The following is a 21796-nucleotide window of genomic DNA, read 5'->3' on the forward strand; positions in this document are numbered from 1 at the left end:
TGCTGCTAGGCAACCGACAGGCCCCGACCCCGCAACGCCTTTCCCATTGGCGGGTTCCGGAGCCCGGGGAAGGGGGCGGGTAAGGGGCGGGGCTTGTGGGCCGGATTCAGGCAGCGATTGGCCCTTGGCGCCGTCGATCGCGGGGGAGGAGGAGGAGGCGCGGCTCAGGCTGGGGCCCTGGGAACAGCCTTGGGGGCCCGGGCGACAGCCGGGCTGGGGGCGGGGAGGCGGGGGCGGGGTGGCGCAGGAAGAAGGGAGCAGAAGCGGGGGGGGCACGCCGGCCGCGAACGCGCGTGGGGGAGGCACTCAGCAAAGTGGCGAGTCGGGGTGGCCGTGTCCTGGGCGCCGCTCCCCCGAACGCGGTCGGGGTCGGGTGCCCTCGCTGGGTAGGGGAGGGTCCCTGGGCGCTCGGATGCCTGCCGCACGGGCTTGGTGCAGGATGGTGAGAGGCCGCCGCTGTGCCCTGGAGGTCCGGCCGCGACCCGGAATTTTAGTAGGTAAGTTCACTGGGTGGCTGCGATCCCCGGGCCAGCCCTTCTGGGGAGGGAGGACCCTGAAGGAAGTCTCGGAGGAGGGAGGACCCTGCGGAGAACGCTGGAGAAGGGTGGACCCTGTGAGGGGTGCATCTTGAGGGGGGCCTGAGGCTGGGATTCTGGAGAGGGGAGGGCCCTGGGTTGCAGAAGAGGACTCTGGGGAGTGGGGATTTGGGGGGCAGATTCTGGAGGGGGTGTGGGGAGACGATCCTGTGGGAAGGATTGAGGGCGAACGCTTAGGGAAACAGAGGACCCTCGTAGTGGCAGAAGATCCTCTTTGGGGGCAGTTTCCTTGGGGAGGGAGGACTCAAGGGGAGGGGGGGCAGGGAGGACCCTGGTGGGGTGGGAAAACCTGGGGGAGGGGGAACCTTCCTAGGTGGATCAAGGGGTCAGAGATGCCTGGTTTTTGAAGGCGATTCCTGGGAGGTTCTGCTGCATAAGCTGACCAAGTTGGCACAGAGGGTTCCGTACAATTCCCTTGGAGAAGTATTTACGTAAATTAGACTAACGTAGAGGAATTAATTGCTTTACATCGTAAAACACCAGATCTAAGTGTTTCCCTTTAATTAAACCTGACAGTCTCTGCCAGCATCCCATCCCTGGACAGTCATCCCTTCAAGTGCAGGTGCCCCAGGAGACAGACTCCCTCCCCACCCCCGCACCCCACCCCAGACAGGTGGGGGAGTCCAGAAGACAGCAGGGACATAAGACAGGTTTCTTCCACAGGGTCATTGACTTGAATGGACTACACTCTGCTTCACGTGGATTTGAAGAAAATGGAAGGGATATTCAGGAAGCATTTGCCTTCTGTCCTAACCTCCAGCCTTCGTTCACAGAGATTCTTCTTGGTTTAATTTCCTTTCTGCTACCAGCCCCCGTTTTATTGCTTGCAGTGTTTTAAGGTAGATTCCGGTGTAAGTAATTTCTGGGATTCTTTTGGTTGCAAGTAACAGAAAGCCAGCTCAAACTGGCTCTGACAATGAGGGCGTTGTTGGCTCAGGTGACAGAAGTCAGGCCCGTCTTCCTCCCCCAGCTCCCTTTCCTCCAGGCCAGCTAGATGCAGCGCATGCTTACATCCTTCCAGCCCTAGGACTGACATCCATTGACCTGCATGGAGTCATGGGCCAACATGGAGCTGGGTGGGTGCAGGGCAAGAGCTGTTGCTCGTCTGAAGGGAGTGGAATGACCAGGACCAGGGGAATGGTGGGTGGAGGCTGGCCGGAGAAAACAGGGTCTCATCACTCTGGGAGGGGAATTAGCCTGGGGAGAATTCTCCCGGGCTGTCTGCTCCCATCAGCCACAAGACAGTAGAGAAAGGAGAGGGGCCTCACCAGAAAATCTGCCATGGCCCTGAGCCCCGCCCCACCCTCTAGAAGGCCCTGCTCCTGACTGCCCTCCTCCTGCCCAACGGGACGCTCACATTTGGTAGCAGCTGAGGCAGGAGACCCACTCAGCCTGGCCTGCCTGATTTGGGCTAATTGCTTTGCAGCCTCACCCCTGGCCTGCACCCTCCAGCTGACAGCTGGGCAGGAGGTGAACAGTTAGGAGGGAAGCCATCAGTAAGAAGTGTGCTCACAGAGCACCTGGGGCGAGTGAAAATAAGCGCATTGAGCCCAATAGCACTGAGAAACGCGGGGCTGATGGCAGGTGCAGAGCAGGACTGGCGAGGGGGTCGCACCTGGGCCTGGAGAACCGCAGCGAGAAAGTCCGCCCCCTACCGGACGGCTTCCCCCAGCCACCAGCCTGCCGAGGTGCCCAGCGCTGGGTGCTCACCCCTTCAGCTGCAAGGAGGTCAGAGCCTCGGGCCAGGAGACCACCAGTGTCCTCTCAGGCCTTTCTTAGGTGGGAGGCCTTTCAAATGGCAGCAGTGTCTGGGCAGGGCTGAGTACCACAGGTGAGGACCTAGAGCCTGAGCAGTGCCCAGGGCCAGGGGGTGGGCTGGGTGCCAAGGCAGCCCCAGTGCCACTCCTGGGAGTCAGGAGGGCCTGCTTGTCTCGGTACCTTTACCAACCCCACCTCCTTCCCTTCCCCTGGACTCTGAGAGTTCGTCGGGTGCTGTGGGATCTAGTGACTTGCCTGGAGGTTGGTGGTCAGTGCCGCGGGGGTTGTTTAGACTTGGGGTCAGGCCCATCCCTCTCCTAGACCCGTAAGAAGCCATTGTCATGATGGAGAGCCTTTGCTTTTCCCGCCTGCTCTGCAGGGACTAGCAAGAGGGCCAGGACCAGCCAGAACACTCAGCCCCCAGCACCCCAAGCCCACTGCTCTCACCCGGACCAGGGTGTTGTTCTTCCTGCACTACTTGGGGTCGGGGAGCGGCTTTCTATAAATGAGCAGCTCATCAGGAATCACTGAGAAAGCAGATGGGCTGGAATCTGCCCGCTGCCGGTTTCCCGTCACTTCTTACTGCTGGTCCTCACCTCCACAGGCCGAGCGACGAGGGAGGTGTGTAGCCATGGCGACCCACAGCATCCCATTTCTGAACCTGAGGTCCCCCCTGCCCCGTGCACTGGTGATGGGGCCTCGCGCACACAGGGTGCGGAGCAGGGGTCGGAGGCAAGAATCTGACCACGTGGTGCTGCGGACACTGACCCCGGGTCAGCTGACCCCAGCATGGGTGGCCCCGGAGAAAAAGGCTAGAAGCAGGGAGAATCAAAGTGCATCTCTTCATCAACTTATTTTTAGTTGCGTTATGTAAGTGGTTTCATTTCAACGTCACGTAGGGAGGGGGGGTCTCAGATTTAATTACAGGATGACAGCCTCTGCTTTTCAAGCAAGCTGTTCTCCTGGCAAGGCAGGCACAAGGATTTGTGAATTTCTGCTAAACAGAAGGAGCCCTTTCTGAGGTGACCGCAGAACTTTGAAGGGTTTTCACCACCATCTCTCTCTCTGACCAGCCCAACCCGGTTTCTGCTGAGCTTGGCCTAAGGGGGTGGCAATGTGTCTCAGATCACAGGGAAATTTCGTGCCTGTCAAGGGAGCTGTTTCTCCACCGCCCCCCTCCTCCTGGCAGCCTCCCCGTCTCTCTAAGAGAAGAATCCACCCAATCAGAACTCCTCTTCCTTTTCTCCTTCCTGGATTAGAGCACTTGTAATCAGTAACCAGAAAGTTCCAGAGCAGGAGAGAGCGGAGGCATGGGCACTGTCTCATCTTCCCCATCCTCTCTGGCCACTGCTGCCTCTTCCTTCCACGCCAGGTGCTCTGGGCGACCGGCCCGGGCAGGGTCACTGGGCAGAACTGTCCGACTTGTGTCCAGAGTACTGTCTTTTTGGTCCTCGGCCCACATTCTTCACACTGTCGGCGTTGTCAGCAAGAAGGCATGGGGGTGCCTGGAGCCAGAAGCTCCGGGGTGGGGGGAGGCCTGTGTCCTGCTGTCAGGAAGGTAACCTCAGCGGCTTCTAGCACACTGTGGCTTTGTCCAGCATGAGGCAGGGCCATGTTGCCTGCCACAGGGCGAAGCCTGGCGTCTACCTGGGGCTGCTGCTGACGGCATGACCACCGACTTGGGGAGCCAGTACCCGGGGCCAGTTGCTGGGACAGCAGCAGTGTGACGGCCATGGGGGCCTGGGTAGATTCCAGGCGGGCAAGGTACCTGAGCAGGGTGTTGGGAGAGCCGAGGTGTAGGTGGCAGAAAAAGCACTGAGAACTGTGCCCGGCACATGGCGAGCCCTCGGTGTGTCTTAGAGATTGTCATCGTCAGTGGTTAGACAGGACCTTCCAGAGAGCACCCGAGTGCCCGTGGGAAAGCACGTGAGAAGCTGCCCTTTACAGCGGCTGCTCCAGGAGACCCCCAGCTTCGGTGTGGGCTGCGCGGTGACTTCCAGAGAGCACAGGTGCCAGGAAGACGTTGACAAGCACACCTCAGCCAGGCCAGCCAGGCCACACGCGCAGGGTGAGCCACGGGGACCGTACGTGGCCTTGACGTGCTGAGAAAGGCACTTCGCTGTACTCTTCCTCCCCAAACCTATCACCCCAGGCTTATCATGAGAGGAACATCACCAATCCCAGCAGAGGGACAGTCTGCAGATCCCTGCCCAGCACATCATCTGAGCCAGGGAAGCCTGAGACCGTCCTGGCCAAGAGGAGCCCGAGAAGACATGATGACTAAATGTCACCTGGGGTCCGGGACGGGTCCTGAAGCAGTAGAAAGACACGAGGTAAAAACTAAGAAAACCTGAATAAAGTCCAGACTCTAGTTAACAACAGTGATTCCATGTTGGTTCTTTAATTGTAGCAAACACATCACAGCAATGTGAGATGTTGACAATAGGGGAGACTGTTGGGTGTGGGCTATCTTTGCAGTAATTTTGTAAATGTAAACAGTCCTAAAATGTAAAGTTTACTAAAGGGGGGGGCACCCATGACCTTGGCACAAGCCTTCATTTGGCCTGGGGGTCTGAAGGAGGGCACCTGCACCTCACCCCAGAGTCTGGTGCCTGTAGGTTCAGTAGGCAGAGCAGTGGCCCTGTCCCCACAGGGTGCCCCGGGCCCGCTCTGCCACGTGTCTTCTGTGCAGGAGGCTGGCACGGGGGGCGTGGGCCCAGCTGATGGCCGATCTCCTGCCACCCAGATGCGGCTCTTAGCTCCCTCCTCCCCAGGCTTTTACTTAGATGTGCTCTTCCCTCAAAACCTGCTCCCCCTTGAGCTGAACGTGGTTCAGAGGCTTTCATCTCTCTGATCAAAATGTTGGCTGCAGATGGCACGGGCTTCACCCTGTGCCTCCAGGGATCAGTGACATTGCCCTCTTTGCCCTCGCAGGACCTCTGAGCCGGGCCCCGCCTGAGAGGCGGGGACGCCTATCTGCCCGGCCATGGGCACCGCCTGGACCAGCAGGGCCCTCTGCCCTCTCCGAGATGAAGGAGTGTGGCTCCCATGCCCTTCCTGGTTTAGCTTCAACCCTCTTAGCAAGGCAGCTTAGAAAGTTCCCAGAGCTTCCCTACTGGCCAGGCCCAGGAGGGGCCAACAGGGGCTTCCACTGAGGGTGGAGGGGCCAGAGGAGGTGCCACCCTGTCACCGGGCTGGGTGGGGAGAGGTTCGCCAGCAGCGGGCCCTCTTACATAATCCGGCGCATCGGCGTGACTCCAGGTGCCTGTGGGAGGCAGCGTGGGGGTGAGCGCAGGGGCGAGGACGAGTCTCAGCTTCACTCGGTGTTTCTCCCCCTCTTATTACATTTCAGCGTCATCCTGCGTCTGCCAGCTCGGTCACCCACTCGCTTGTTCGAATATATTAACTGACAATGCAGATTTAGATAACTTGGGCAGGTGATGAGGCCTTGGGCAGAGCCCCCTGTACCTGGGCCTCCTGTACTGGCCCAGGTGAGGCAGGAGGGCTGGGTCAGAGGAAGGACGCCAAGGCAAGCTGCCTGCTTGGGCCTTGTGTCCAGAGCTGGACGGGGCGGGCTGGGAAGGGCAGCCCAAGCTCAGGGGCCAGGTCTGGGCTGGGTTGGGTGGGGAGGGGGAGCCGAAGGCAGGCAGCCGAGGAGCCCACCCAAACACCCCCCCCACCCCCATCTCGGGCACACTCACCACCTTATGTGCAAACCCAGCTTGCGACAGGGTTCTGTGAGCGGGGAGACCGCAAACTAAGGAAGCCAGCGTCGGCCCTCGTGCAAGCCCCTGGGTCAAAAGAACACGGCATTTTGGGTCAGGAGGCCAGAGGTGAGCGACTCGAAGGGCCCAGGGGCTGAGTGCTGTGTGCCCAGGCCGGCCACCGCAGGCACACCGGCTCGGTGGTCACTCGGCTTCAGGGGAAAGATGAGGAAAGACGCTGGCTTCACCCTCAATGTAATTACTTCCTTTACCCCTGAAATGCCATTTTTTCTTATCACTCTGCCTCTTAAATGACTTAAATTGCCTTGAAAGTGATCTCAAAGGTATGTTTGGAGCGGAGAGGAGGAAATCTGTTCTTTGGAACGTGAACTTAGAGGACACTCCAGGAAACAAGCCTGGATGTCCCGGCAGAGAGGGCAGACCTGTACCTGCAGCGCCGGCTCCTGGTGCTGCTAGCGAGGCCTAGGCTCTGCCTCGCGTGCGCAGATGGCTTCCCTGCCCAGGCTGCTGCTTCTAATTTCAGCTGCTGGGGGCTCCGCACTCTCTCTCTCTCTCTTTTTAAATTCCATGTTTATTTAAAGCCAGACTAGAAAATGTCTTCAGCCCTGAAATCTGACTTTCTCCTTTTGCTGCAGGTCCTAAAACCCCACCTAGGGTCCCACAGCTCCCGAACGGGGAGCTTTGAGGCCGACTTGCGTGGGTCTGTGGGTCAGCTTGACGGTGGGACAGACGCTCCCCACCCCCACCCCCGGTTGTCCAGCACGGTGGCATTTGGACAACTAGAGGATGTTTTCCTATCAGGGCAGTCTCGTGTGGTGTCGACACAGCCAGAACACGGAGAGCTCCGCCCCCGCCCCCCTGACGTCCTCGGTTCCCAAATGCACGAGAAGCAGTGTACGGGTCTCGGGAGAGGCGAGCACATCCGCCTTGGTGCCAGGTGTTCCCAGGAGATGGGGGTCTGGAGCCACCCGCCTATCATCTCCTTGTCTAGGCCCTAAGGCAGCTGGGCCTGCCTGGTCCAGGTGTGTCCCCTGGAGGTGGGGAGGGACCAGATGGGCAGTTCCTGCGCACTGGGCAGCAGCTGCTGGCCTGCAGTGTGGGCTTCTCTCCCACCTCTGTTCTTTCTGGCACTCAGGTCTCCCCGTTTCTCTTGTATTTGGGAACCAAGGGTATTGAGGGGGCTCTCCGTGTTCTGACTATGTGGACACCAAACGAGACTGCTCTCATAGGAAGACATCGGCCCACTGTCCACCTGTGGGTTTGTACAGTGTGGGACAGCCAATGCTGGATGGCCACTGTGGCCATCAGACGCCGATGCTGGACAGCGGGGGCTCTGTCCCACAGGCGAGGTGACCCACGGACCCAGCCCAAGTGGTGGTGGGCACTCAGGAAACATGAGGTCCCGTCCCTTTGAGTAGCACGTAACCACCCGCACCTGCTTCTGTGGCTCACCCCAGAACGTGCTAGAAGGACTGTGATGAAACTGGATAGTGAGAAGGCAAAACTGGCTGAGGGGCCAGGCTGGGCTCCACGGGCCTGGGGGTGCTGGCTGGACCCCTGTGTGGGACCGAGTTTATTTGTCTGACCACGAGCTCCTGCAGCAAGTGGCAGGAAGCCTGAGAGCAGAGGGGCTGGGGTCTTTGGAGAATCTGCGACGCCCCGAGTCCAGTCTGTAGTGAAAGCAAACCCCAAGCCCCAGAACCACCCAGATGCCTGGGCAGGTCCCCCCAGGAGGCCCCACGGTGGTCCAGCGAAGACTGGGCTGAATTGATGCCGGCTGCAGGGACACGGTGGGGCACCCCTTTCGGTCCAGAACCAGGCAGCTGTCTGAACAGTACTCAAACTGCTGCCCGAGCTGTCAAAGCCTCAGGAAGCATGGAGTGGTTTGGAATTTCTTCACTGACAGGTCCGGTCAGAAAGTAGTAGGATTTTGAAAAAAATTATTTTAGTGTCAAGCTTGAGAATATCATTTGCCCCGTTAGGCTCTTTTTTCCCCTCAAAAATTGGAAGAGACAGACATCTTTGTAGAGGTTCATGGAAAACCTTAGCTGTTGACTAGCTGTCCAAACAAAAAGAAGATTCCATCCATGGGGGAAAAACAATTTAAACAGATCCAGGTGACCTTTAACCCCCAGTCCAACCAGACACTGGCTCCACGTGACCTTTGCAGTGTCGCTCTGTTGCTGGCAGAAACGAGGCCCCTGTGGAGATCTGGCAGCTCAGCCCCTGGAATCTGCTGTTAATTCTCACCCAGATTTTGAGATTTTCTCTGCGGCCGCAGGAGCCAATAGTCCTTTGTGCAGCCTCAGGTCTTGGGTTTTCAGAACCCCTGGGGCTGGTGGTGTTGGATTCGGTTGTAATTTTCCTTCATTCCTTGGCTCATAGATTTCCCACCAGGAAAACCCCAGAGACCTTGATTCCACCTCAGGAAAAATCAAAGCCAAGCCTCCCCACCAGGCACAGGCTCCCTGCTGGAAAGTGGTGGGCTTGCTGTGCAGCCCTCCCGGAAAGCTGAGGTGGTGGCTTGCAAGTGGTTCCGGGCAGGTGGGGTCTCACGGGGTGTCAGCTGCAGGAGCACGGCCCTGTGGTGTTTTGCGGGACAGACTCCAGCCTTCAGGCTCCCAGTGCAGCGTCTGGAGCTCGGCCTCCCGAGTTGGGCAGAGAGGACTGAGGTTGCGGCCGTGCTCGTGCTGATGACGAGCTCTGCCCTGAGGGAGATGTGATCCCGGCATCTCAGCTTCTGGTCTTCAGAGGACGTGGGGTGCTGGTGTTGCTGGTAGGCAGGGACTCCACATGGGGAGCCTCCGCTGCCACCTGGTGGACAGCATGGAAAGGTGATGGGACGTGTGGCAGGCGCAGAGAGTGGTGGCCCCAGGCCAGAGGAGGACACCCCGGTGGATGGGCTGCAGGGAGCAGAGCGGTGGAGACAGGGAAGGGGCCACCTGGCCTAGGGTGGCGGTGTCCATGCTTGCCCCTGAAACTGGGCAGTCAGCAGGTGGCTGTCAGGGCACTGGCTTTGGGGACCAGAACTCTCCTAAGACGCATCTTCAGGAGGGGAGTACCACCCTGCCAGGACCCAGCAGGGATGAAAAGATAGTGCATGGGAGAGGCCGCCTGGAACGTCCAGAGGGAACGTGGGGATTGTGCGGACCCCCGGCCACTTACGCTCTATGAGAAAATTGCTCCCTGTGACGTGTATTTTCAAAGGGTCCTATGACATCTTTTTTTTTTCAAAATTGAGATAAAAGTTACATAACAGAAAATTAACCATTTTAAAGTATACACTTAGTGGCGTTTTGTGCATTCACAATGTTGTGTAGCCACTAACTCTATTTAGTCCTGAAACACTTTCATCACCCGAAGGGAAACCCCGTGCCGTGCCCATTAACAGTTAGGTCTCGTTGCTCCCTCCCCCAGCCACTGGCCTGTCTCTGTGGTCACTTCACATCAGTGGAATCATACGAGGTGTGATCTTTCGTGCCTGGCATTTTTCACTCAGCGTCTGAGGAGCATCCATGCTGTCTCATGTGCCAATGCTTCATCCCTCCTCAGGGCTGAGTAAACATTCCAGTGTGGGGAGGACCACATTTTGTTCATCCATTCATTGGTGGTGGGTATTTGGTTGTTACCACCTCTAGGTGACTGTGAATAGTGCTGCTATGAACAGTCAAGGACAATTTTGGTTTGAACACCTGTTTTCAGTTTACTCTAGGAGTGAATTGCTGGGTCACATGGTAGTTTCATGTTTAGTTTTTGAGGAGCCACCGAGCTGTCTTCCTAGCGGCTGCACCCTTGAGCACTCCCACCAGCACAAGGGTTCCACTCCCTCCATATCCTCACCAACACTTGTTATTTTCTGTCTTTTTGTTCTGTTTTAATTCTAGCCATCTTAGTTGGGTGCAATCTTATTGTGGTTTTAACTTCCCCAATGCCTAATTGAATGTCTTTTCATGTATATGGCATCCTTTTTATTTAATTTAATTAACTAATTTATTATTTATTTTTGGCTGCGTTGGGTCTTTGCTACTGTGCTTGGGTTTTCTCTAGTTGTGGCGAGTGGGGGCTACTCTTTGCTGTGGTGCGCAGGCTTCTCATTGCGGTGGCTTCTCTTGTTCTGGAGCACGGGCTCTAGGAGCGCGGGCTTCAGTAGTTGTGGTTTGTGAGCTCTAGAGCGCAGGCTCAGTAGTTGTAGAGCACGGGCTTAGTTGCTTCGCAGCATGTGGGATATTCCTGGACAAGGGATCAAACCCGTGTCTCCTGCACTGGCAGGTGGATTCCTAACCACTGCACCACCAGTGAAGTCCAGCACCCTTTTTAAAAGGAACCAGAATTCTGTAGAATTTCAGTACCTTTCCTTGAGAACTCCATCAGGGGAGTGAGCCTGGGATACTCCATGGAGGCCAACCAGCCTGTACCTGGGCCTCCTCTCACAGGCTTCTGACCAAAACTTGGCTTCCCCAGCTGAACGAGGGGCTCCCTGGACCCAGTTCAGCTGCATCTTCCAGCCTAGCAGAGTTCTAGAAGCAGCAAGGACCACCAAAACTACTTCTATGAGTTGAGCAATTCCTGTGTGCCTTTAAGTTGAAGCCCGTGGTCTGATGAGAGTGGTGTGTGGACTGGGGGTTCCCGAGCAGACCGGGCATCTGAGATGTGTGCTAAGAAGGCCCTACGGGGCTTCCCTGGTGGCGCAGTAGTTGAGAGTCCACCTGCCGATGCAGGGTACGCGGGTTTGTGCCCCGGTCCGGGAAGATCTCACATGCCGTGGAGCGGCTGGGCCCATGAGCCATGGCCGCTGAGCCTGCGCGTCCGGAGCCTGTGCTCCGCAACGGGAGAGGCCACAGCAGTTAGAGGCCCGCGTACCTCAAAAAAAAAAAAAAAAAAAAAAGGGCCCTACGGCCCCCACCCTTGGCCATGCGGAGTGAGTGGAAGTCCTGACCTGCTGCCTTGGGTGGGAACCCAGACTGTCTGAGATCCTGGCAGGATTGTGCTGCCAGGTGGTGGCCCGGAGCCAGGGAGCCGGGCTCAGCAACCCCCCAAGGCCTCTGACCACCAGCCCACAGGACAGGCGGGGCGGGACAGACATCCATTAGCCTCATCGCGCTGAGGCACCGGCTGGGAGGGGCTTTCCCAAGGCCACGCGGCTGGCCACGGGGAGTTAGAGCCACCCCACCTAGGGCATGGGCAGCTGCATCTGCTGGCCCTGGTGGGCGAGAGCCTCAGAGACTCCAGCAGAAATGGGCTTTGTTGAAAGATCAGGTAGATTACTGGGTTTCCAGGAAAGCTGGAGAGCCACCTGAGCCAGGCCTGGCCCAAGGACCACCTGGTCCATCAAGCAGGCCCAGCTGGCCCTGCGAACCTGACCCGGGGGCTGCTGCTGTCGCCGCCACCTCTGCCCACTGCACTCCCACAGCTGGCACCACGGCTCCCCCTGCCTCCCAGCCCCCTCCCATCCTCTGGTGGCCGTCTCCACAAACTCCCCACACTGAGGGGCCCCCGACCTGAGAGGGGGAATCTGACACCCGCTGTGCCAACTACTGACTCATGGCGCCCTCGCTCACCTGCCCTGACCCTGCACCATACACAGCTCCCAAGATCACACCTGGGGACACACACATCGTACTCATGCAGATGGTTTTAACTCTGGAAACCCCCAGAGGCCCTGTCCTCCCTCAGTAAGCCCCAGTCTTCCTCAGGGTGCTAATCAAGGGAGCCCGAGCCTGAAGGTTTCCTGTGAAGGGCTGCCAGTATCGACAGGCCTAAGAATCAAGTTAATTTCTCAAAACAAGCACAAGAAACGGTTGCAGACTGAGGCACCCGAGGGCCCCAGAGCAGCAGGAACTGACCGTGACTATTTCCTCCACGGGCCACACCAGGTGCCTCTCCACAGCTCACAATGTCGATTCGACTGAGGCCCTCATTTGCTGATGAGGAAACTGGCCCCAGGAAGGAACTGCCCTGGGGAGTGGGGCTGACCAAGACCCCAGGCAGGGAGTCAAGAGGCTGCCTCACCTGCTCCCCTGGGACCACAGAGTGAGCCTGGTGCAGGGCCCCTGCCTGCAGGCCCGCCCCTCACTCACCCCGGCTCCTGGTAGAGCTCAGTTCCCCCCTTTAAACTCAGATGGCTCCACAGTATGTATTTCCTGCCCAGACCTCTTCCTTGGGCTCCAGCTCTGACCACCAACCCAGAATCCCCTCTGTCAGTGCCCCTTTGGGGACCAAGTCCAGGTCCTGTCCCACCACGGCTTCTCCACCTTGGGTGAGTTTCTCTTGCTTTACCTGCCCCCCGCCCCGCCCCCAAGCCCCTCAGCTTTGTGCTCCTAATTCTCCAATCCGCCCCTCCACCCTAGACCCAGGCACTGGTCCCTCCCCTGATCCCCGCGTTCTTCTGCCCCGTACAAACCAGTCCCTACACTGCAGCCCCGCGAGGCTCTCAGATGTAGCCCTGACCCCGTCCCCTGTGGTGCTGCAGTGCCATCCCACAGCACCACAGGGATGAGGATGAGATCCTCGAGCAGCCCCTGCACTCCCACCTCACTGCCTCCTCCCCCCAGGGCCATGAGAGTGACCTTGGACGCCTGTGTGGTCCTCTGTCCTTGGCCTCCTCACACCAGGCTGCTCACAAGCTCCCCCAGAGAGCAGGCACACAGGAGAGGGGGCAGGGAAGGGGGCCTGTGACCTATGTAGGACAGGCTCAGCCCCAATGGGGACCCTCACCCCCACCCCTGGCAGGCAGTTAATGTCCTCTGGCCACTTATGGTCACACGAACAGCTTCATTTATCAGGTGAAATATCGAGACGCAGACTAACTTGCCCAGGATGAAGTGACTTGTGCTCAGACCTGCTTGGACAGGGAAGCTTGGGGTTTGCAGACTCTTAAACGTTTCTTTATATAGATTCCGATTCTCCATCTTTTAATCTACTTTCTCCACTGTTTCCTCTATTTAGAAAAACGTTCTGGTTCCAGGTCTTTCAGAGTTCTCACCTGCTACACCACTGCCCAGAGAACCTGTGGACCTGCTGCCACTGATGGGTTTTTCCTCTTGGTTTTCAGTCATCTGGCCCTCTGAATGCATGCTGGTGTCAAGTATTAAAGATGGTGGGAGCAACGGATCAGGGGTCAGCTAATTAGAGCCCAAGGGTCAGATACCTGTTTTTGTAAATAAAGTTTTATTGTAACACAGCCATGCCCATTTGTTTACACAGCATCTCCATGGAGACAGTAGAGTTCAGTAGTCAGAGACCATATCTCCTGAGACATTTACTATCTGGCTCTTTAAGGAAAAGTTTGGCAACTCTTCCTCTAGATGATGATGTGTTCCAGCAGGTAAGAATCAACCTTTTCCTCCATAAGAAGGCTGACCACCTTAACCCAACCAGGACGGAGCTGCACTTGGAGTGGTTTATGGTTTTGGTAAGTCCATCTGCTTCTCCTTCCAGGGGTTGGTCCTCCAGGACATTAACCAGAAAGCCCGGGGTGAACACCGGCGCCTCCCTTGGTGGGTCTTTGTGTCCTCAGCACTGAAGGATGGTAGACAACTTTCCAGAGGTTCTCACATTAGCTCTTTAACTAGCATCCTCGTATGTTCCTAAATTTGTCAAAGTCTTGAAGGAAAGATCGGCCCCCAAGTCTCCATTCTTCTCATGATTAGATGCCCCTCAAATCTCCAGGTCTGTCACTAAACCCAGCATAATCCAACGCTTGGCAAGCACTGCCTACAGATGGTCAGCTCATCTTTTTGTTGTTCTGCCCCCTGTTCATTTCCATTGCTGCTGCAGTTCTCTGATACATTTAAAGAGATGATTTATATATTTTGTCTAGCTTCTCTAGTTCTTAGCGGGAGCACTGATCTGCCACACACTGTCCCATCCTGCTTGGGAAGTCTGTTTCCCGTGTTTAAATTTTTAATTTCAGTTTCCAGTTGTTCACTGCTAGGAAACAGAAATACGTATTGAATTTTGCATATTTGCATTCTGTCATCTTGCTAAATGTACTGATTAGTTCTAGTAGATTTCTTATAAATTCCTTTGGGATTTTGTACATATGTAGTCTTGTCATCCACAAATAGAAACAGTTTTGTTTCTTCCTTCCCAACATGTATGCGTTTTCTTTTTCTTGGTTATTATGCTGACTAGGACTTCCAATGTGATGTTGAATAGAAGTGGTAAGAGTAGTCATCTTTGCCTTGTTCCCAATCTTATGGGGAAAGCATGCAGCCTTTCACCATGAAGTGTGGTGTTAGCTATAGGGTTTTTGTAAATGGCTTTTAAAAAAATATTTATTTTATTTATTTATTTGGCTGTGCCGGGTCTTAGTTGCGGCACGTGGGATCTTTGTTGCCATGTGTGGGATCTTCTTTGCGGCATGCGGGATCTTTAGTTGCAGCATGTGGGATCTTTTATTTGCGGCATGTGGGATCTAGTTCCCTGACCAGGGATTGAACCTGGGCCCCCTGCATTGGGAGCGTGGAGTCTTAGCCACTGGACCACCAGAGAAGTCCCTGTAAATGACTTTTATAATGTTAAAGAAATTCTCTTTTACTCCTACTTTGCTAAGTTTTTAAAATGCTTTTCTGGTATCTGTTGAGATATCATAAGGTTTTTCTTCGTTAGTCTGTTGATTTGGTGAAATATATTAATATTTGAAGGCTGAGCCTACCTTGCATTTCCAGGATAAACCCCATGTGATTTATCCTGTAAAAAACAGGTTATTCCAGGACAAAGACCCCTGTTTATATATTGCTGGATTCAATCTGCTAATATTTTGTTGAGGATTTTGCATCTATGTTCATGAGGGATAGTAGTCTTCAGGTTTCTTGTGATGACCTCATGTGATTTGGTATCAGGGTAATGCTCAGGTTGACCATATCCTTAATGACTTCCTGCTGTCTCTCACTTAGTGAAGGAGGGGTGTCTAATTTCTAAGAGACTATTTGTCCTTTAATTGTCAGTTTTTGCTTTCTGTATGTTGAAGTTCTACTGTTAGGCAAATACACATTTAGGATTATTATGCCTTCTTTTATTATTATGTAATTATCTCTGTATGATATTAATATACCACTTCAGATTTCCTTTGATTAGTGTTTCCATGGTATATTTTCCCCATTTCTCTACATTTAACCTATCCCTGTCTTCCTATTTAAAGTGGGTTTCTTGGGGCTTCCCTGGTGGTGCAGTGGTTAAGAATCCGCCTGCCACTGCAGGGGACACAGGTTTGAGCCCTGGTCTGGGAAGATGCCACATGCTGTGGAGCAACTAAGCCCGTGTACCACAACTACTGAGCCTGCATGCCTAGAGCCTGTGCTCCGCAACAAGACAAGCCACCACAACGAGAAGCCCACGCACCGCAATGAGGAGTAGCCCTCGCTCGCCACAACTAGAGAAAGCCCACACACAGCAACAAAGACCCAACGCAGCAAAATAAATAAATAAAATAATTTTAAAAAATAAAGTGGGTTTCTTGTAGACAGCATATAGTGTTTTTTTTTTAAATTCCAATTTGACTGTCTCTGCCTTTAGTTGGTGTGTTCAGACCATTTACATTTAATGTAATTATTAAAGTAGTTGAAATTCGGTCTCCCATTTTATTGTTTTCTATTTGTCTCCTCTGGTCCCCTTTTCTGCCACCTTCTGGATTATTTGAGAATCTTTTGACTATTCCACTTTAATTTACCTACTGACTTTTAGGCTGTATCTCTATTCTTTTAATGGTCACACTAAGGATTTTGATATATACATTCCTATCCTTTCACAGTTTATTTAGTTAGTGTTATACCATTTCAACTAAAATGTGGAGGCCTTACCCCCATGTAAGTTCCTCTACCTTCCCCATTTGTGTTATAGTTGCCACACCTATTACATTTACATATGTTGAAAATCCCACCAGGCAACATTATAATTTTTGCTTTCAACAGTCATACATACTTTTTAAACCTTAAAAGGAAAATTTATCTTTTTCATTTACCCATATATTTACCATTTCTGTTGTTCTTCCTTCATTTTCCATCTGGTGTCATTTCCCTGCGGCCTGAATAATTTCCTTCAGTAGTTCTTTTAGAGCAGGACTACACAGTGAATTCTCTTAGTTTTCCTTCATCTAAGAATGTCTTTAATTTCCCTTCATTCCTGAAGCATATTTTTGCCAGATATTGACTCTGGGTTGACAGTTCTATTCTCTGGTACTTTAAATTTATTTATTTATTTTAGGCTGCATTGGGTCTTTGTTACTGTGTGTGGACTTTTCTCTAGTTGCGTCGAGTGGGGGCTACTCTTTGTTGCGGTGTGCGGGCTTCTCATTGTGGTGGCTTCTCTTGTTGTGGAGCACGGGCTCTAGGCATGCGGGCTTCAGTAGTTGTGGCATGCAGGCTCAGTAGTTGTGGCACATGGGCCTAGTTGCTCTGCGGCATGTGGAATCTTCCCAGACCAGGGCCTGAACCCATGTCCCCTGTATTGGCAGGCAGATTCTTAACCACTGCGCCACCAGGGAAGTCCTTCAGTACTTTAAAGACACTGTTTCACTATCTTCTAGCCTCTGTGGTTTCTGATGAGAAATCTGTAGTCATTCACATTGTTGTTCCTCTGCATGTAATGTTTCATTTTTATCTATCAGTTTTTAAGATTTTTTCTTTGCCTTTGATTTTTAGCAGTTTAATTATGATATGTCTAGGCATGTTTTTCTTTGAATTTATCCTGTTTGGGGACCCAAGCTTTTTGAATCTCTAAATTGATATCCTTCACCAATGTGGGAAATTTTCATCCATTATTTCTTCAAATGTTTTTTCTGCTGTAATCTCTTTCTCTTCTCCTGGGATTTTAAAAACACATGTTAGTCCTTTTGATATTGTCCCACAAGTTCCTGAGGCTCAGGCTCCCCCTCACTCCACCCCACCCCAATCTTTTCTCTTTCTCGGTTCTACCTATTATTTGAGTAATTTCTGTTGCTCTATCTTCAAGTTCACTGAGTCTTTCCTCGGTCATCTCCTTTCTGCTGTTGAGCATGTTCAGTACTTTTTTAGATTTCTGGCACTTTATTTTTCAGTTCTGAAGTTTCCATTTTGTTCATTGACACAGTTTCTCCTTTTCAGCTGAGAACGTCTACCTTTGCATCTGTTACAGGTATGTTTGACCTTACCTTATATGATGCAGTCACAATAACCACTGTAAGGTTTCTGTCTGATGATTCTACCACCTGGATCATCTCAGAGCTGGCATCTGTTCATCGTCTCTCTCCTTGCATAATTTGGGGTTGTAAATTGGACATTTTGACTGTTGTGTAGACTCTGGGTCTGGAGAATGTTGTTCTGTCTCAGCAGCCCATCAACCTGGTTAGCTCAGACCACAAGCCCCACTTGCCTTCAGTGGCCAGTGGTTCCCGTCTTAAGTTCAGTTATCAAAAGCTTTTTGTGCTGCTTTGGGTCTGTCCTGCGCATGTATAACTTGGAGGTGAGCCCAAGACTTCTGCTGGTTTATCTAGAGCACAGGTCCCTTTCTCCAACTCTCTCCTCTCCAGGACCCTTGCACTTTCCAGAACTCAGCTCCTCTGGTAGAGTTCCTCTTGCCAGAAAGACAGAGTTCTATCAGAATTTTTGTTTGGTGTTGCTGTGTGGTCCTGCAACTGAGGCCGCCCACGGCAAAAAGAAAAGAGAAAATAAAATGGGAACTCCTCCCCACATGGGTCACAGCAGCAAGTCTGAACTTGCCTCCACAATCCACCTGCTTTGGTTCACTTTGCAGAGTCCTTAGGGAGCTCCTTTTTTTTTTTTTCCCTTGAGTTTTCAGTTGTAACAGTGACAGAGATGGGCTGAAGTGGGCTTATGCTACCATAACAGAGCCAGACACTCCATATATTACTTTAAAATGGAAGAAAAATAATCTGGAGATGATGCAGTTAATCCCAAACAATTGATTTGTAGAATTTCTACTTTGTTTGAGGTTTCATTTACCTATTATTCAGAACTTCACTACGTCCAAGTTCCCTTGCTGGCTGTGTGCCACATAAGTCAGAATTAAAGTGTGTTTCTGGGCATAGAGGGAACATACCTCAACATAATAAAGGCCATGTATAACAAACCCACAGCTAACATTACATCAATAGTGAAAAGATGAAAGAATTTCCTCTAAGATCAGAAACAAGACAAAGACACCCACTCTTGCTACTTTTATTCAACATAGTATTGGAAGTCCTAGTCACAACAATCAGAGAAGAAAAAGAAATAAAAGGAATCCAAATTGGAAAGGAAGAAGTAAAACTGTCACTGTTTACAGATGACATGATACTATACACAGAAAATTCTAAAGATGCCACCAGAAAACTACTAGAGTTCATCAATGAATTCGGTAGTTGCAGGATACAAAATTAATATACAGAAATCTTTTGCATTTCTATACACTACCAACAAAATATCAGAAAGAGAAATTAAGGAAGTAATCCCATTTACCATCACATCAAAAAGAATAAAATACCTAGGAATAAACCTACCTAAGGAGGCAAGAGACCTGTACTGTGAAAACTATAAGACACCGATGAAAGAAAATGAAGATAACACCAACAGATGGAAAGATATACCATGTTCTTGGATTGGAAGAATCAATATTGTTAAAATGACCATACTATCCAAGGCAAACTATAGATTCAATGCAAAACCTATCAAATTACCAATGGCATTTTTCACAGAACTAGAACAAATAATTTTAAAATTTGTATGGAAACACAAAAGACCCCAAATAGCCAAAACAATCTGGAGAAAGAAGAACAGAGCTGGAGGAATCACACTCCCTAACTTCAGACTATAAAAGCTACAGTAATCAAAACAGTATGGTACTGGCACAAAAACAGACATATAGATCAATGGAACAGGATAGAAAGTCCAGGAATAAACCCACACACCTACGGTCAATTAATCTATGACAAAGGAGGCAAAAATATACAATGGAGAAAAGACAGTCTCTTCAATAAGCTGTGCTGGGAAAACTGGAAAGCTACTTATAAAAGATTGAAATTAGAACATTCTCTAACACCATATACAAAAATAAACTCAAAATGGATTAAAGACCTAAATATAAGACTGAATACTATAAAACTCCTAGAGGAAAACATAGGCAGGACACTCTTTGACATAAATCAAAGCAATAATTTTTTGGAACCGTCTCCTAGAGTAATGGAAATTAAAGCAGAAATAAACAAATGGGACCTAATTAAACTTAAAAGCTTTTGCACAGTAAAGGAAACCATAAACAAAATGAAAAGACAACCTGTGGAATGGGAGAAAATATTTGCAAACGATGTGACTGATAAGGGATTAATTTCTAAAATATACAAACAGCTCATACAGCTCAATATCAAGAAAACTAATACCCCAATCAAAAAATGGGCAGAAGACTTAAACAGACATTTTTCAAAAGAAGACATACAGATGGCCAACAGGCACATGAAAAGATGCTCAGTATTGCTAATTATTAGAGAAATGCAAATCAAAACTACAATGAGGTTTCACCACACACCAGAATGGCCATCATCAAAAAAGTCTACAAATAAATGCTGGAGAGGGGTGGTAAAAAGGAAACCCTCCTACACTGTTGGTGGGAATGTAACTTGGTGCAGCCACTATGAAGAACTTGATGGAGGTTCTTTAAGAAACTGAAAATAGAGTTACCATATGGTCCAGCAATCCCACTCCTGCGCATATATCCGGAAAAGACAAAAACTCTAATTCAAAAAGATACATGCACCTTAATGTACACAGCAGCACTATTTACAACAGCCAAGATATGGAAGCAACCTAAGTGTTCACTGACAGATAAATGGATAAGATGTGGTGTGTGTGTGTGTATATATATATATATATATATATATATATACACACACACACACATACACACACACACACATACACACACAATGGAATATTACTCAGCCATAAAAAAATAATGAAATACTGCCATTTGCAGCAACATGGATGAACCTAGGGATTATCATACTAAGTAAGTAAGTCAAAGACAAATATCATATGATATCACTTATATGTGGAATCTAAAAAATAATACAAATGAACTTATTTACCAAAGAGAAACAGATTCACAGACACAGAAAACAAACTTATGGTTACCAAAGAGGAAAGTGGTGGTCGTGGGGAATAAATGAGGAGCTTGGGATTAACATATACACACTACTATATATAAAATAGATAAACACAAGGTCCTACTGTATAGCATGGGAAACTATACTCAATATTTTGTAATAACCTATAATGGAAAAGACTCTGAAAAAGAATATCTATATCTATCTATATTTCTATATATATCTCTATATATATCTGAATCACTTTGCTGGATACCTGAAATGAACACGACATTGTAAATCAACTATACATCAATTAAAAAAAAAGTGTGTTTGCTTCCCCTCACTTCCCTTCATGCCAGTACACTGAGGGTAGGCAAAGCAACAGATGCACAGGATAAGCCACAGGTCACCTCCTCCACATGAGGCTGTTCAGTCGGTAGTACAGGCACGAGATGTGCCTCAGTGGGTCAGACGAACGGTCTGTGGGAAAATGGGTTTCCTCTGGGATATCACCCTTGATAAGGAAATGCCCACTTCCCCTTGTATAGACGAATGTGTTCTTATGGCTTCTTTAAATCTACAGCTAAACTTAGGTTAAATGCTACTGATTTGGAACTAATGTAAAGAAACTGAGACGGGTATATTTTTATATTATTTATTAAAAAATAAGTGGAGTAAGAAATAAGTGGAGTAAGCAAGACTACAAGGGGGAAACTACAGTACTAAGGCAATACTGTATTTAAGAACGTATTGTTTTTTAAACACACGAGGAAAACAATATATAAAGACACACAGAGACCCTCTCTCGCTCTGCAGACGTCACTGGGGAATGACACGTTCTGCCTGAGGAATTAGACGGCTGCAATCTGCCTGTTTAGCCAGTGAGCACTTTGGAAATGTCGATCATCGTGAATCGAACACAGCTGTGGGGGTACCTATTATATGAGCACATCAGCACTCAGGAGGCTGGGACAGCACAGCAAACACGTCAGACCCGTCTCTGCCCTTCTCCGTGGCACTGTTTGCTGAAGCAGAACATTCAGAACCTAGCCTTTTACTGCTGACGCAGGGGCAGCACTGTAAACGTAAGCTGGTGAGGGGACTGCAGCATCCCACTAAGAGGATATTCTATTGGTGAAGCCTAAGGTTCCATCGAGGATTTAGCAGCTGCACCCACAGTTCACCTGCAGAGTTTGCAAGCAAAATTCCCAGACCTTCTTCAAATACATCGCTACCAAACAAGGCTTTAACCTATAAACCCATACACTGGCGGCCTTTATGGGACTTAACACGTCCTTTGTTAACACATTTGTCTGGGGGCTTTGGTTACCACTGGGGCCATCATCTTGAGTGTTACTCACCCTCTTGCTGCCCCTCTCAGCTTGGAATCACAGCATGGGAGATCTTCTCCCTCTGCTGCTGCAGAGCCACTGGCCAGTTCCCGCCTGGCAGCAAACCCACCCACGATGATGCCATTATCAAGCTCACATTTCACGACGGAATCCACGGGAACATCTCAAAGACTGACAAGTGCAGCTTGAAGACCGGGTGGGCCAGGCGTGACCTGGCCTGTCAGCCCCACCCCACCCTGCTCAAAAAGAAAAGTAGAAGAAAGGAGAAAGGTAGGAAGGGATGAATGGGAAAGGAAAAAGAAATGAGCT

The 21796-nt window shown here is 50.9% G+C and overlaps 1 long non-coding RNA gene across 3 annotated transcripts; it reads left to right on the forward strand.

The window, feature by feature from the left end:
* The first annotated feature begins 259 nt into the window (after nt 1-259).
* Nucleotides 260-14333, forward strand: LOC137212777 (uncharacterized). Of its 3 annotated transcripts, XR_010937617.1 has the most exons (4): nt 260-497; nt 1260-1447; nt 2959-4687; nt 13025-14333. It is a non-coding gene; the product is annotated as an uncharacterized lncRNA (long non-coding RNA). The 3 variants fall into 3 exon arrangements; XR_010937618.1 differs by lacking the exon at nt 13025-14333 and having other exon boundaries at nt 1260-1435; nt 2959-4881; XR_010937616.1 differs by lacking the exon at nt 13025-14333 and having other exon boundaries at nt 2959-4880.
* Nucleotides 14334-21796: the final 7463 nt, after the last annotated feature.

Source organism: Pseudorca crassidens, chromosome 19 (genome assembly GCF_039906515.1).
Source record: "Pseudorca crassidens isolate mPseCra1 chromosome 19, mPseCra1.hap1, whole genome shotgun sequence".
Taxonomy (NCBI): Eukaryota; Metazoa; Chordata; class Mammalia; order Artiodactyla; family Delphinidae; genus Pseudorca; species Pseudorca crassidens.